This window comes from Cheilinus undulatus, linkage group 23 (genome assembly GCF_018320785.1).
Source record: "Cheilinus undulatus linkage group 23, ASM1832078v1, whole genome shotgun sequence".
NCBI classification, from domain to species: Eukaryota; Metazoa; Chordata; class Actinopteri; order Labriformes; family Labridae; genus Cheilinus; species Cheilinus undulatus.
Window position 1 is genome coordinate 7,763,021 of NC_054887.1, and position 17,885 is coordinate 7,780,905.

General features: G+C 40.8%; 1 protein-coding gene across 1 annotated transcript in view; it reads right to left on the reverse strand.

Moving 5' to 3' along the window:
• prickle1b (prickle homolog 1b) overlaps window positions 1-17,603 on the reverse strand; it is a 48,047-nt gene extending 30,444 nt beyond the window's left edge. The window contains exon 1 of the mRNA XM_041781114.1: window positions 17,409-17,603. The gene's annotated coding sequence lies outside the window, so the exon portion shown is untranslated. The remainder of the gene's footprint in view (window positions 1-17,408) is intronic.
• Between the last annotated feature and the right edge of the window lie 282 nt (window positions 17,604-17,885).

Below are 17,885 nucleotides of genomic sequence, written 5' to 3' on the forward strand. Positions count from 1 at the left end.
CTTCCGTGCAGTCCCTTTATCAATCTAGAGATCCATCCATCACTATAATATACAGTGTATGCCATGTTTGAGCCAAAATAAACACATAAATTGAAGCTTTCAATAAGCAGTGACAATCAAACTAGCAGGAGGAAAAACAAATATCTCCTAAGCAGATGTAAAAACAGCTATATCTGATGACATATCAAGCAAGACAAGCAACAGCGTTGCATCACGTTTGGTATGGGAAAAGCTGTGTGAGTGTAAAAATCCCTCATGAATTTCAGCATAACAGATAGATGTAGGCCAGGGATTGGGGTTGTGTACACAAAGGCTTAATGACAGGACCCTGGAGGGATGGCACATCAGTCAAGCGGAACAGACAAACACACAAATACACACATTAACAGGCTGTCTGTTACACAACCCATTCCCTCGTTTTCCCATAATTTTGGAGCGTCGGAGAGATGACACGAGCTGGGAGCAGCGGGTCTGACTGTGCTAGCAGCCGTAGGGTCTTTTCACACTCTGACTACATGACCTGGCACAGATTTGTCGCTAGAGAGTATGTAAAACTATACAAGCTTTATCTGATTCCCAAGGTACTTTTTTGTGAAGTTTTACAAGCCAGGAATACCTGTTTTTTATCACTAGAAAGGCCAGAATCATAAATCTACTAGAAATACTGTGAGAGCTCTGGTGGGTTACAAACTCTGTCATCTCCAATGCTAGACACCCTATAAATCAGAAATATAGTTTTTGTTTAAAATCTTTTTTTTCATTATTAAATAACATAAAATATACATTTTCACTTATTCATGCGATCTTGTTCAATATTATTTGGAAAAAACACCCATATTTGCTATAAAAAATACGTCTAAAACTCTTAGAACAAGAAATAACAGCTGCTTTTTTCTGATTATTTAATTTTGATCCCCTTTTATGGTTAAATAATCACATCTAAGTGTTGTAAACACACTATTTCTAGATAATATTCTGTGGGGGAAATTGTCCTGATCACCGGAAAGTTTGGGAGCGACTTTTCCAATAAATACTGCAGTGCTGCAGCCACCTAATAAGATGTTTATTCTTTTAGATAATCATAATAAAAAATGAAGTTTTGCAACATTAAAGCTACACTGAAAAAAATGTTACAAGCTAAGCTAAAGCTTGCTACATCAAAGCATATTTCCATTAATTAATGCTAATACTTTTATCATTTTTAAGTCAAAATTATTACTTTATTTAATGCTTTACTAATGTTTCATATCAAACTAATTTGTTGTTTTTTTTTGTCAGTGCAAATTTTGCATGTTTAATTCACCTTCTTTGTACTAAAATAATGAGCTTTTATTTGTAAATTGTGGGGTAAATTTGGTTTACAAAACCACAATGACAGCAAAACTTGTGTTTCCTATTGTGGCTACCACCCTAACAGTTGAAAGAGGTGATGTCACCAAACCAGCCCTTGATCAGCACCACAGAGCGACACCTTTATCCTGACTAATAACCGCCTAAAGCCTCCTCATCACATTGAAGTAGGCTGTGGCTCTGATCGTGGTCAAAGATGTGCCTGTAAATACAGAACAGCCTCTTAAAGGAGTGGTTCCAACTCAGAACTTGCTTTTTTTTAGTCCACAATGTTCCTACAAAGGCTGTGGCTCTAATCACTGTCAAAGTGTCTGTAAATACAGGAAGTCTGTGCATTTGCATCATGATAAACCTATTTTCAACAACAACCAAAATTATGTTTTTTAATGTGTCTTTCAATAAGAGCTGGAAAGAGGTGATGTTTTAGTATGCTGCCCCTGAAATTGTCATCAAACCAGCCCTTGATCAGCACCACAGAGCAGCACATTTATCCTGACTATTAACAGCCTAAAACCTCCTCAGCCTGGCTGAAGCGGGTTCTGGCTATTATGGTCAAAGACATGTCTGTAAATAAAGAACAACTGCTTAAAAGTATGTCAACTCATGACTTGCTTGTTTTAAGTCCATTGTTCCAACAAAGGGGGTGTCTTTCCTAATGATAAACATGTTCTTTCCGACAACAGCCAAAACAATGTTTTCTGAAGTGTCTCTCTGCTGATGAGCTGATAGAGATGACGTCTCTGTATGGTCCCCCTGAAACTGAAATCAGCCCTCGATCAGCACCACAGACCCACCTAAAACCTTCTCAGTTGGTTTAATTAAAACAACCAGTCATCTAAGGTGGCTTTCACACTAGGGGACCCGGATCCAAGTGCACTTGAGCTCAAAGTCCAGTTTGTTTTGGTTAGTTTGAATGCAAACGTACCCCACCCAGGCACCAGGTCCACTTGGAGAGGTGGCCTCGGGATACAGGACAGAGTGTCTTATCAGCTATATGATGTCGTCGCAAAAACTAAACTTCTCTCCATGGCGCAGCAGTTTGTTCACATTTTTCCTCAATAAAAGGTGGAAATCATCAAAATCAAGTCAACAAACAGTCTGTTATGACTCACTTCATGGATAAACACAAGGTGCAGTCAGTAAGATGAGATGCAAAGGAAATTAAAGTCTGTTGTTTAAAAAAAAAAAAACCCACTGTATCCATACAGGACAAGTCCATTGAACCACCTTGCTGCACATAGATGTGTAGATATGAAACGTGACCTTACTGGCATCTTAAAAAGTGGTTTCAAATCATCCATGGCAGCAGGATTGACTTTTTTGCCAGGATAAAACATAAACAATCTTTTCTCAGGTCATGATGTGGGTGGTTGCCATGGTAGCATCCTCTTCTTTCTCCTCCTTGGCAGGTTTGTAAACCATCTATGGTCATGCCACCACCTGCTGTATCAGTGCATACGCAGGACAGCAGAGGGAATCGTGCCGAGGCCTAGTTGAACCTAAGGTGAAAGCACCCTAAAACTGGTTCAATTGGCAGATTAATCTGTGAGAGGGAATAAATGCTGCCAAGCATCCACAATGCAGTTACCCCAGAATGCACTCGTGCTCTGGTGATGGGCAAGTGCACTTTGCAGCGCATTTCTCCCCCATGAGAAATGTATAAATGAAAACAAAATGGTTGTTAATGTTTTGTAAATATGCCTTATGAGATGCATTCTTATTGTCTTCAATACTAAACAAGAAGTTGTAATGGGAAGGAGGCTGCAGAGGTGGGCGGGGCTGAGCAGTGCTGGTCTTCATGCGGAGCATGGCCGTGTTACTGAGGTGAGTTTGGATGATTGAACTTGCAACCTATGGCAGCACCATAATAAGACACAATTATCAAAATTAAGAATTCTCTGTCTTTGAAAACATCAGGAAATAGATGAGATACAATACAACCTCAATCAAATTATATAAATAAGAATTGTCTCTCTTATGTGCAGCAGAATCTGTGCAGTCAAAATGACTGCCTGCAGTCTTTCTACATAGAAGTGCCCATTTTTTTAATTTGGCTTTTGTGCAATTTGTTAAAATAACATGCCGCATTAAAATACAGCCACTTAAAGGAAAAGTCAGGGACCAGCAGCAGTATAACTTTTCAAATTACAAATGTGAAAACAGCCAAAATGACTGCCATAGCCTTTCTAGAGTTAAAGGAGCATAACAAATCAGCTGGTTGATTTTAGCTTAGCTCAGCACAGCAACGTTAGCATTTTAGTGGCGGGTTTAAGTGCCACAAAGGTGTCAGATTTCGAAGGTATGTGTTACATGAAAGCTGCTTTGAGCTCCATGCTTAAATAAACTCACTATCACAGGGAAAGTGGCGTGACTCGACTTTTTGCGGGGTGTTTGCCCCCCCGTCCTCCTCTCCCAGGGAACTGTGGTTGAATTTGGCCCGGCAGCCGCTGTTGGCATTCCACACCGACCCTCGAGTAGCAGGCCTGAGGTTCATGGGTAAACAGACGACCCGGTTTCGGTGGGCTCGGTGTTTAACTTCAGATGCCTGTCTTACTCTCTCCCTGTCTCTCCTCCGGGTTCCGCTTCTCGTCTTTCCTCCAGGCCAGCCATATCCTCAGTTGGCCTCTCTGTTAATTCAGACCTACCTGACAGTTCTGACTAAAACCTTCTGGGTTTACTATCTGTCCCGCTTGGCGACAGGCTCAGCTCTCTAAACACACACTGAGGACTAATCTGCAACAGATGGGAGACGGCCTGGGGAGGAAGTAGTATAAAAAGGATATACAGCATATTTGTACCCCTCTGAAGCAAACGATAGGGTTTCAGCCGAGTTCCAAGCAAAGCCGGAGGAGGCTTGTAATGATGTGCACAGCGGCGGCTCCCAGGGGCTTAACTGGACATATTACTCGCAGATATAAGCTCTCCATCCGCAACCAGATGTCTGAAAGACCCTAAGGGGGATTCTTGAGGGCTTTTCTCTGAAGGGAACATCCACACACAGTCATTCACACACTCTTAAAGCTATATGTAACGTGTTGGGTAAATAAAAACATATGGAAACAAGTGAACGTGCACAGATACATACATGTGCACATACACAAACAAGCCCACACATGTTGGATTTCATGGGTGGCTGGTTAGAGATAATGAACGCCTTAGCCCTCCCAGTTTACTGTCTGCTTTCTGAGGTCATTAGTGTAAACACGAGACATTTATTTAGTACCTCATTAATGCAAGTGGCAGTTTATGCCCCCTTTCACTAGCAAAAACACACATGCATCTCACATGGCTGAAAACTTTCAGACCTCTGTTTGTATTTATTTCAAGACGAGCACTCGGAAAGCCCCAAGCTTTCATCAAGCTAACCACCACCAGTGAATATCTGTTACATTCTTCCTCGCTGGGAGATAAAATAGTCCCGGCTGAAGGATACGCTGCTGCTTGATTGCTAGCCACAGAGCACAAAGGCAGTTGGTGGCATGCTAATGAGGGAGGGGGTTGCATAAGAGGAAAGTGTGACTTATTATAGTATTTGAAAGTGCAGCCTTTTATGTAAGAAAACTGAATCCAGAAATGATTTAGCATCCAAAAAAGTGAATTTAACCATGATACAGGTATTTTTTGGCCACTGAGGAGCAGCACAAAGATGGGAAAGTAATGTGGAAGTTGAAGTTGAATTGGGGAAATTATGTTGACTTGCAGTACTGTGCAAAACTTCTAGGGCCAAAAACTGAGGCTGAAGAAAGGCATGTAATGAGGAGTCCATAGAGAGTCCTGCAGGACCATCCAGGCAGGTAGTAGTGTTGCCCCGGGCCCATAGCCATGCTGTGGATATCCAAAGGGCCCAAAGACTGCCCAAGGTCTATGGGGGTATAAAAGGCCCGGACAAAGAAGATGCCGTCAAGCTTGATCGTGGCTGACGAGCTACACTCGTGTGTGCAGACCTGTGTCAAGCTTAACTCTTGCTTGCTTGAGTTCTGTGAGTTCTAGAGCCGGGAAATAACATTTCTATATTTTACCATTTTAGCTAACTTTTTGTCCCTGCTAAATCCTTCTATATGCGCTGGTATGCTAACCAGGTGGTTGCTAACCTTTTAGCAGTTTTCAAAAGACAACTAGTGCGCAATAAGCCAGAGAGTTGGGAAAATCACACATTTTTTTGGCTCTTTGGTCCCCACAAACTCCCATGGGTAAAATTTAGCCAAGTGTGCCTGCTATATAGTTAGGGGTGAGTATTGAAAAACCAGTGCCCTCATGGTATCGCGACAAACACATACAATACCGACCAGACTGAATTGCAACACAGATATCGAAGACTTAATTCTGATACCCTGCCACCCAATGACAGGCAAGAGATAAGTTATGGAATTTGTTTGATTTATGTGTTGAATTCCTTTTCTTACCCCATGCTCGACTGGCACCTTACAAAAATATTTCTACAAATCCTTTATGATACCCAGACAGCTTTTATTCTCCCGCTGGCTTTCAACATACGTTTTTCTCTCAAAATAATCGATTCAGGAACTGTATAAAAAGTATCAATTGAGTCCCTGAATCAGGAAAAAAACAACAACAAAAAAAAAACAACAACACATTTTTAGCTTTATTTTGCCAGGAAACTTATGCTTTAGAGTTGGGAAAATGACACTGACATTGTTTTTTCTTTTGGCTCCCTTTTTGGTCACCACCAAGTCCTAAGGACAAAACTTAGACAAATGCCTTTTTACGTGCTGCTATGCTAACCAGCTACTTTGTAATTTTTGCCAAGAAACCAATCACTGTGAGTTTTAGGAGTTAAGAATATGACATGCATATGTCTATTAATTTTCTTTTCGCCCCACTTTTGGTCCCCACATGCCTAAATACAAAATGTAGCTAAATGTGTTGCTACACATTCAGTTAAGCTAAATAGTGGTTAACTTTTTGCTTTTTATTGCCAGCCAAGTAATGGTTTATAAAGCTGGGAAAATGACCCTGAAATATTTACAGTTTTTATTTCAGGCTCCCATCCTGGTCACCACCAACTCCTGAGGACTAAATTAAGCTAGGTGCCTGCTATATGTTCTGCTAAACTAACCAGTTACATTCTAACTTTGTGGCTTCTTTTGCAACGTGAGCTTTAGAAAGTTGCTGAAATGACAAACATATTTTACTTTTTTTTCTTGTTGCTCCCTTTTGGTCCCAAACCATCATCTAAGGAGAGAATTTAGCCTGCCTGATGTTCCACTAAGCTAACTGGGCAGTTGCTAACTTTTTTCGCTTTTTGCCAGGCAACTAGTCCCCTGTGATCTCAGAAGATTTGGAAAATGACAAATATCTTACAATTTCTCTTTTTAACCCCTTTTCTGGTACCCCAACACCCCCAAGGATAAAAATTTAGCTCCACGCCTGCTATATGTTCCACTAAGCTAACCAGGTAGTCGCTAACTTGTTTTGCTTTATCGTTAGGCAGCTATTGCTCAGTGAACAGTGAGATTTAGGAAAATGACAAATTTTCAAATCTGTCTTTTAAGTCCCATTCTCGTCCCACCACCCCCTTCAGACAACATTTAGTTAGAGGTGTATGCTACATGTTCCACTAAGCTACAAAGTAGTTGCTAACTATCTATCTTTTTTGCCATGTAACTGCTGCACTGTGAGTCCTAAAGACTGATCAACACTGATGCACAGTGAGCTCTTGGGCAAATGATGTACTTAAAATTTTCTTATGACTCCCTTTCTGCCCAAATTTGGTATAAAACAGGATCAGCACATCTGCAACTGTGCAGTTTTTGGCAAATTTGGTGCAAATCCTTTAATTTACCCCACCCTGACAAAGTATTTATCACAACAGGCCATTTCCTGACTCCTGGTGGCATCAGATTGGATGGAGCCATTTCCCCCCTCCGGGTAAATTAAAAGGCTGGTAACTCCTCTGAGATGAAGTAAGCCAACATGGAGATCCTGTGACAGATAGGGCATGTCCCTGGAGGCTTTTATAGGCGACCACCCAACAGCTGAAAGTTCACATGAATGTTAACTAAATGTTTAATCACAGGGTTGTCATCTGGGTTTGTCACAAAGATTTGAAATACTTCAGTATCTCATCTGCTTCTGTTTACCGAGGCAGACTATGATTAGTCATGGGAAAATTGTGATCTGTGAGACATAAATGTCATCTTAACTTTTGTATATCTCCAAATTGAGGTAAACGAGCAGATATGAGAGAAGCAGGGAAGGAGAATTTTTGAAAAAGGTAAAAAAAAAAAAGAGGACACTGTCCTTAATAAGGTTGATAAATTCAGCTTTGGAGAGTCTGGAACATGCTCTGAAGGCCTTATGAAACCAATCTTGTGAATGAATGCTAACCTAAGTCATGATTTCCTGCTGTCCTAATCTAACATAAGAGTAATTTTGTATATAAGGGATGTTATTTGGCTGTTTTTGACCTGGTTTGACTAAAACTGCACCTATTTTCAGTCCGCAATACCTCAACAAGGGCCTTCTGTATTTACCCCTATCGCAGGGGTGTCCAAACTTTTTCCATAGAGGGCCACATACAGAATTTTATTAGGATAGTGGGGTCACTTTCATTTTCCTCGCCATGAAGATTTTAAAGTTAGTAAGACAAATCCAATGTAATTTTGTACGTGATCTAGCATGCCTAAGTGGCAAGTAAATGACTGACAGGGCAGATAAACAGTCATTTTCAGGCTTTTGGGAAGCCAATCAGGATTCAGGTGTCCCCTGGCTCCCACTTGCTCTGCACCTGAAAAGTTATTGGTGCTGCTATTTGCCGCGATAATCCATCGTGGATGTTATTATTAAGATATCTTCTTGTCAAAATGTTTGTTTACAGATTTAACATGGTAGCACTGCATTTTGCTGAAACCAAGAAGTACAATATAGTTAAGCACAAGCTTTATGCTTTAATGTGGGCCATATTTCATTTTATCTGTAGAATTTGCTGCAGATGGCCACATCTGGCCCCCGGGCCATAGTTTGGACACCACTGCCCTTATGTATTCTACTTAGGTCTCAATTTCATTCTGGGTTATTTATTCCCAAAACCTTTGTATGATACATTCTGATGCAGGTTTAAAGGATTTAACAGATTAAAGACATGCTTTGTGCACTATGTCAGGTCAAGCATGCATCCTCAAATGTCCTATCATCACCGACAACACTTGTTCTTGGACTTGTTGGCATGCATTTTGACAATATTGCATGGTTGCATTTGGGCGTTCCACCATTTGAAATGAAAATATAAAACCACCAAGCATCAAAGTGTGAAATATGATCACCCAAATGAGGCGGTTTTTCACTTGTCAGCAATATTGCATGAGTGATGTTGCATGCAGCAAACCTGGAGTCGTTTTATGTTCCTCCCAATCAAAAACAAAACTGAAAGCTATCATTTGTGTTCTGCCTCAGGGTGGTCATTTGACGAGGAATAATTACGTGGTTGTTGCGCTAAATCTTGCCTTCCTATATGAGGCTGTTTCTATCTATACTGTTTACCCTTCCTCAAGCTTTAAAGCCTTTTAATTATTATCATCTAATAACCATCACCTTTAATGTCTCAGGGTGGCGACTGGCAGTGTCTAGGCAGGTGTTTGTATCAGTGTATGATTTCTGAGTGGCTTTAATCATCATCAAATAGAGCTGTGTGTATAGGTAATTAAGGTGGTGCCGAATCGACTCTCACTCGCAGGCACGAGTCGCTCAACAACGCCTCAGTTTTGCAAGTGCTGCGGGCGACTTTATTTCACTCAGCAGCAAGTTTTAACAGAGTGGTGTGTGACTGCCTCTCAGAGTCCATTACTCAGTGTCTGATATTCTTCTAAGCCCAGGATTACTTTTCCTCCCCACAAGCTGACCATAATACCAGGCTTGTGGAGCCAATGCGGCCTGCAGGGTTTGGTCTGCAACCGCTCAGTGTGCACAAGGATCCCAGATTAGTGTTTCCTAGATCAAGGAATGCCGCACACACATTTACACACCGCACCCTTCAGCTCCTCTGCACAGTCTTGGTTTTATGGCTACTGTAGGCCAACATATATACACACTGTTAGCTTGTCTTTCATCATTTATACTGCAATATTTCCATCAAACATGAGAAACCTCATGAAGACTGAAACTAGCAGGCAATTTGCATTTATAGTTGTATCTTGGTTTGCACCTTTTTCTCTTATATGCGGCTTTAGTGAGGTACTAAACCCTGAGACTCCCTTTTCTTCACCTGAAAACCTGAGCTTGTGGTTATCATTGTTGTTCCGTTAGGATCCAAATCTTCTATCCTGAAAACAAAATATTTAAATTCCACATCTTGTGCTCAAAATATGCCTAGCAACTGCTCTTTATCAGTTGAAACTAGTGCTTGGTAATACATAATCTGTGACTGCGATCATTCTGAACAATTCTGCAATTTGCTATTGTGATTATGATGTCATATATTTATTAAGTAACACTTTTGTTTAATCATTTTATTGCAAAATGGATATACATTTTTACTTGGCGGAGAAGGTACTGCTACCAGGGTAAGTCAAGCAGCATGCTTTCACTTTTCCAGGGAATGCATTGCTGCAAACCCCCATATGGATGGATACATCTATAACAATGTGTATTGAATACGATAAAATTTGTTTGAAAGTAATTAATCACAGTAGCATGACTCTGAATATAAGAGCGACAAGTTTAAGCTATAAAAGAGGAGGCTGGGGTGGAGGAAGTTAAGCTTTGCCAGCAGTAGCAGCAGTGTGGAGCATCAGCATTAACGCAAGCAGGGATTAGTGAAAAGTACGTCATATTTTGATACGCCACAGTGTTGAGAGAAAGAGCTGTGATTGGCTGTGGGAGCCAGTGTTCTGCCATTTTTTGCTACCCATCAAAAATTGCTACTTTGTGGTTCTCTTTGCATGAGTATATCCTATTGAACTGTATGATGTTGTGGATAATGGTGTTGGCATGAAAGAGTGAGTTTCTAATCCCTCCCAGTACAGGTGAACTGAAAAACTGTTATCACTCCCATCACTGGTAAAACTTCTGCTATACAATAAATTTTGGCAACACTGTCATCACCTGAAAAACAAGTGCAAATGTTATCAATTGCCACAAAAGGGCAATAAATGCTGAGAATCAATATATCAGTAAAATTAAAATTATGACCAAATAAACATCTACAAAAATGAAGACTCAAGCAGTAACATTACTCTTAATTAGTCAGGTTTTGTTAGTTAGTCCATAAAAAGTGACAAACAAATAAATTTAATGACTCAGAAGGTATGCAGACATTTGTACTAACCCCTAAAAATGCGCATAGTTCAAATAAAAGCATCCACCTTTAAGAGAATTTGGCCAGAAAGTGCTCAACATTTTTCACTGGTTTATTGTGGTTGTACTGGTTGCCTATAACCTCAAGCTGCACCAGTCATAATGCTGCTGTTTTCTTGCTAAACTGAACGTCTTCCATGAAAAATGACTTTAAATCTCTGATCCAGCAATAAATGTTGGTTTTATCCTCAATCCCTGTTCTTACTTTTTCTCCTGTTCACTGATTAGTCCTTCCTATTTGGCCCTTCAAGCATAACTACAGGGGCTGGAAGCTTGGCAAAGCACTGGTGTGAGCGTGTGTGTGTATTTGTGTGTGGATTCTGAATGTGTGAGGGTGTGTTTTCTGAGGTTAGGAATGATTTACACAACCCCACACTCGATTAATTCCAGTATGACAGCACAAACCTGCCTGTGTGTACACATGCAGGTCTGAGGTATTAGGCTGACAGAGGAGCACAGACAGAACAGTGTTGACTTACTAATAGATGGAGCGCTGTCTCTCTTTTTTCCAAACTCAGACACACTTCACATTTATGTTTATGTCTCTTATTGGTTCCATTCATTTAATCTGGTGCCAATCTGTGCTCCATCTTTAAATATAAATCACAGGAAATCTGTTAAAGCTGCACAGTTGGCCCTTAAAGTAATCGCTTACACTTTGTCTTTAAAATAAGAGTTAATCGTTTAAAAGATCATAGAATCATTAAATGTTGTAGGGGAGAAACACAGCTTAAAGTTAACCGAACATAGTCTCTGCTTCAAGTGGCGAAAAATCTAGAAACACGCCAGAAACAACTTCACTGCTCTGATCAGGTGTAGTCTTGCTCTTTTAAAATGTACTTTAAATGCAAAAAACTCCATTAAAACATCATAAAAGACTAGGGTTTAAGTAGGGATATTAGCCTTAGTTGTGACTAATTAAGGTTACTAATTAGTGGATTAATATTTTTATCATGAAAAAATCACAGACAGATCAGTGGAGCTCAAGTCAAAGGTATCAGTCATTTATCTTTGTGGTTGTTCCCTTATTTCCTTTTACATCGATAAATTATTTTTTTTGTTGTGGATTTCATGCCATAATCTTCAGCACTCTATTATTGCTTAGTTAAAAAGCTAACCTCTGCTTGATCTGTAGTATCTGTACGTTCTGTATAAATACCTCCATGCACTTCATATGTTCCATCATTGAAGTGTAAATCACTATGAAACTTAAAAACAATCTAAAGAAATCCAAAGCTTGAGCCAAAGGTATGCATTTGGACTTGACTTGGGCTTGGTTGCCCCCAACTGGACCAAGCTTTGGGTAACCACAACCTAGACTGATGAAAACCTACACCGACAATCCAAAGGGCTCATGTCCTTCACGTTTACAGTCTTGCTGCAGGCCGTAGATCTCTGACGGACCCTCTTTCAGAACAGAAGCACTGTAGTTTGCCGGCACGTTTTCAGTTCATTTTTTAAAAAATTGAACTTTAATCATAAACAAAGTCTAGCAGTTACATTCATGAAATAATGACATTGCAAACATTGCAGATGAAGGGTAGACCTCTGACCTGGGATTAGATTATGTGTAGGACTGTTGCATAGACGGTGGTTTGCTCTAGCTTCGTTAAGTTAGTTATTTTAAACAAAGTGAGCTTTAGCAAATGTAGCTAAAGCTAACATTGTTGCATAGATAATGTATACAGCTTACATAGCTGCTTTGTGGGCTTAGCTTTGGCATTTTTAGTTAAATTTTTACGTTATCTACTTACGCAGCTAACAGAGCCACATAAACTATGTTTGCTGCATTAGAATGTTTTCATGGAGGACGAGCTTTTTCCTGTAAGCAGACTGTTTGTTTAGCTTTATGAACATTTTTTAATCAGGTTTTCCAGGCCAGGTTTGTCTACTTTTACCTACCTTAACTCCAACCCTAACCCTAAACTTTAATTTAATCTGAATTTATTAACAAAGTGTTAGCTTGTTTTCTTTAATTCTGAGAGAGATGACGTCTCATATGCATGGTCTAATTTGCAACCAGACCCCTCTTGGCAAACCCTACCCTCAAAGAGATTAATCTGATCCGAATTTCCACCGCCTTTGTTGTTGACAAAGCTGGTAACAGAAGTCCTGCCCCTTCTTGATTTTGATTGGTCCATCAGGGAGAAGTGGCACTGATGAGTGCAGTGCTGTTCCAAGAGTAACTGTTTCAACCAGGAATGCTGTGAGCTTAGAGATGTCTGAGGACACAAGCCCGTACTAAAGCTAACCAAAAACCGTCTGTCGTTCTAAGTGGTGAGAATCTCCATACAGATTGTCAAACACGCCACATCTTAACCTCCTCAAACAGCTTCACTGCTGTGATCAGACAAGTTATTTCATGCTCTCTATAACAAAAATGTACTCTGAATGCAAGAAACTCCTTTAAAACATCACATCATTGTTAAAGACAGGGGCTGGGAAAACATACCTTTCCCTAGACACTGACTGTCTCTGTTGTTCTAACTGGCGAAAATCTCCATACAGAACAAATGTCCAAACACGCCACATCTTGAGTTCCTCAAACAGCTTTACCGCTTCAATCAGATGAGGTGTTTCTAGATGGAGAGCCAATAGCTCTAAATCCAGAGCACCCTTAGTCACAGAGCAAAAATGATTTTCCAGGAGAGAGTCCAACAATATCAAAACAATCTCCAGACTGGATTTCCTCTCTGGCACTCGAACCTTGCTTGTGAGGATGAGAATCTGGGCTGCATATGAGAAAAGGAAGAACTGCGGGATGAAGACGCTAATCGGGACATGACTGCTCTGAAAAATGAGCCTGTCAGCTTAGAAATTGTCCGTGAACAAAAAGGGAAAAGTCAAGGAGGCATTCATAGCCTGTCAACTTGTCTAGCTAATGCGCTGCTCCTACTGTAATCTTATATGATCACATGCTGAGCTGTTGTTTGTCTTTTGTTGAACTTTGAAGGCCATCACCTCAAGAACAGCTTCACATCCTACTTAGCTAAAGCATTTTCCACCTCTTCTGGCCATGACATGTTCAAACAATCTCAAACTTTTCACCCTGGCTCTCTTTGATTTTGTTAAGCTAGCAAAAGCCTTCTACTAAACGTAATCACTGTTGACATTTTGGAATTTAAATGGCTTTAAAAAGCTAGCTAGAAAAACCAGATAAAACTTAACTGCAAACAGAAGAAAATAATTGTTTACTTTTGGGAATGCTCTTGTCCAATATTATTGTGGCGAATATGAAAACTGATACGACCCTTACGTATGTTTGACCAGTTTGAGGCTACAGCTAGCTTAACTTGATACAAAAACTGGAAAGAGGGGAAAATTAGCCTGGCTGTGTGTTAACAAAATCTGCCTATGAGTTAAAATGGTTGTATTTTCCCCTCCAAGGTAAATATGTAAAATAACAGCAAAATGCAGTGAGTGTGCTCACTTTGCAAAGCGTCTCTGTCTGCCAGTCTGGGGCTTTAATACAAGCTCTGCTGCAGTGGATGGACTTGGTTAGTCTTGAGCCCAGCCCTGCAGCAGTTTGTTTTGATACAGCTCAAACAACAGGTAAAGGTTTTTTTTTTTCATTACTTTTATAAGCCCATGATGATTTAAAGAAGAGAGCTTTAGACAAGGTCAGAGAAGCTGCTGTCAACACGGAAACCCCGTACACTCACTTGCGCCTCTGCAACAGCTAAGTCAGATCAATACTATAAACAGTAATCCAAACAAGTTCTTCAAAATAAAAGTCCTCAGTTTTTATTTTGCTTGAGTGCTTTTATTGTGAACGCCCACATCAAGAAATGCATTTTTGCAAGTAGTAGCTTGATACAGCTCAGCAGGAGAGAAATGAAACTTAGAACTACAGGTGCAGTTACAAAGAAAGGAACCCAGAGAGACTTGTACAGCCACATTTCTATGATTTTACACTCAGACATGAGTTAAGTAAGCTGTCACAGGCTTTTTTAGAGGGAGAAGGGGTTTGGTATGCGCGGTTAGCCGGGTAAAATCGTATATTAAAATTATCTGGCACAAGATTTCTGAATTGGCTAGACTAATAACCTATCCTGTTTTATTAACTCAGGCCTAAAATCTGTTTTAAATGCCGCTGTAGCCTCAGTTAATGCCCGCTGCATTCCCGTTAGAGCTTTCGCCACCACTTTACTTGACTTCAACATGAGAATCTTAGCAGTTAGCACGTCACAAAAAACAGAACAGTGTGACAGTTTTTGGAATCAGAAAATTAAATGGTATTTAGGCTGTTGTGGGTTTTACTCCTTCATAGCTACTTAAGCAAAGTGAAAAGAGGCCACACATCAACGCAAAATCTTAATCCGCAAAGAGGAACAGAGGCTGGTGTAGCTAGCTGCTAATGTTAGCTACACTCTACTATCAGGCTCACATCATACCTGCTTTCACAACGACCCTGTAATGAATTTGACTGTTTTCTACATATTTTCTCCTCTTTAGACCAGTCAGCTAAACATAATTTAAATTGGCGTTCTGACAAATTGGGAGATAAACACCTGGGAACATCCTTAGTTGCAGTACATAACATGATAGTTGCCAAAGAGGGCAAATACTACTGTGTACATATGTATACTGTATATATATATTTTAACAGTGATATAATTTTTCCGTTTCACCAAGCCCTAAGTGTCACCAATATACAAAACATACTAAAATAACTTCTCAAAGTCTTTCTAACGCACCTTCATATTGCAGCTGGCTATCAATCCACATGTACGCACCTCATTGGACTGGACTGAGCGAAGTGTTCTGTGCATATTTCACTGTCTCTGCACTCGGCTTTCACCTGGATGTTGAACAGCATAAATACTAAGCATACCGGATGTCATGTCGCTCAGGTATCAACACTGGCTGGAGTATTGGTTCCCAACTTGGGGTCCGGGACCCCATAGGGAAATCGACAAAGGGGTGGCACGAGGCTTTGTCTGCTCTGAGGTTGTCAGCAATGGAATGGCAAAAACTTAAACATTTATTTTGATTTTTTGGGTCTTGGGGGGACTTGGCTTTTCTTGGGTACAAGTAGGGGGCTCCAGGGAGAAAAGGTTGGGATCCACTGGGCTGAAGGTGTGTCCTCCATCTCATTGGTACCCATCATAAAGTGTAGAGTGTGTTTGAAATTTACATAGTAGTAAAGTTTGTCCATGTTTTCATCAGCTGACATTAAACCAGATAGCAGGGTCAAGAGGAAGACTGTTCCACAGTAACTACCTTTAAAGGGTGCACATCGCCATCCACCCTGGCAGAGTGCAGAGAGAAGCCCAGTGAAACTGCCTTATCAAGCTTTAACTATAACTCCACTTTACTATACATGCAAATGTGATGCTGGATCACAAGAGAAGACTGTGCCACCTATATGGAATATAAAGAGAGCAGGCCAGGTTTATCACCATTCAGAGCATAAAATCAGTGTTGTTTCCCATAGTCAGGCCCTGATTCCCTATAATTGAGCTACTTCCTCACTTGACTCCCATGTGGTCCAAATAGCTGACCAATTAACAGCAGCTTAACTCCTGCTTCCAAACACCCATCCTTCTCTCTCTCTTACACACATGCTCACAAAGGTAACACACACGCAGAGCCACGACCACTCGCACTGAGTACCACACACAGATCCACACACAGATACTCATTAACAAAGGCTTAGCGTTGCAGAGTGTATACCCCCAGCATAGTGTAGCGTAGTCTGGCTGACTGGCCCCCCACAGAGGGGGAATACACCTCCAGTCACCTGATCCCTCTGCTGCTCTCATCCATGCTCCAGGCTGTCATTCAGTTACAGCCACTCAGCTTAGATGGCATGAAAACTCCCTTAGACTAAAATAACTGCTAAGGAAATCCCTGATATGAGTATTTCAAAATAAAACAACCCAGATTGGAGTGATTTTGGTTGGTTAAAGTCAAACAGGAGATCCAGGAGCAGACTGGTCTGCTAGCATCTTTAGACTACAGCAGTCCCACCACTAGGTGCCACCACTGGCCTCAGTACAGATCCACAGCCCATCCAAACAAGGGCTCATATTCAGTGTTTAAACTTTTCTCTTTTAAGATATTTTTATGCTTTTGAGATAAAAGAGGGCATCAGCATGTTCAAACTGTCTTTACCAGTTTGATTAAAGTGAAGCTGACAAAAGCTACCACAGCAAAGTTTGTTTAAAAGTGAAGTTTATGTCTGCGGCATGATGGGAATTTATGAAAATGTCTTTCTTGGTAACTTTTTCAGTGTTGTGGCTTCGCTTTGTGATGTCTGTGGGTTTGGGCTGTGGTCAGTCAACACTGATGTGATACTGCATGAAAGGACTGTGAGGAGGAAAGGGGGGAAGCTCGTAAAGAGAAAGGAAAAGGAGTAGACAGGCAAAGGAGAGAAGGACCACCTGAGTGACAAGCAACAGCTGAGTTCACACATCTGGAAACCAAAACGCAACCCTCCATTAAGTGCGTCTTTACGCACGGACGCTTTAAAGCTAAAATCACCCCTTACTTAACCACAGACTCACTTTTTCCACTTTGTCTTTTGGAAAAAGCATCACAAAGCTCCAGCTATCCTTTTTCTCCTCAGGGATGGAATCACAAAACCTTGTCCGTGCGTAATGATATCCAAAGATAAACGCATTAATTCGATCATCAGTGTTTTAAAAATAATTTTAACTCCCTCAAAAATACCAAAAAATAATATGTAGATTCAGAAAAGTGCTTAGTTTTTAAATAAAGGATTTATCACGTTTGACACTCACCTCTCAGATGCAAAACTTAGTCCGGATTCGAGGCTCAGTATTCCGTTTTTTCAGAGTAAATCACGACTGTGGAGGCATCCGTGCATCCAGCAAACACAGCTCCGTTTCGACTCCTGATCAGCTCTGTAGGAGTTCAGTGCATGATCGTGGACACAGAGAGAGAGAGAGAGAGAGTTGTGGACGCTGGGTTGAGCGCAGCGCAGCTCTGGCACCAACTTCAAGCGTCGAGAAATGACATTAACGCTGCTCTGCGCCTATTGGCTCCAACATGAAGCTTCCCCCCCTCCTCATCCTCTCTCCCTCCGCCACACACATACTAAACACACACAGGCGTCCTCTCCCCTCCTCTACGGGCTGAAATCACACTGTAAACACCCCCGTGACTGTATGGAAGCAAGTCCACATGGTCTATTTTTCACTTAGATAAGCAGTTCCCATTAGAATCTATGTGTTAAAAATACCATCAAGTGTGATAAG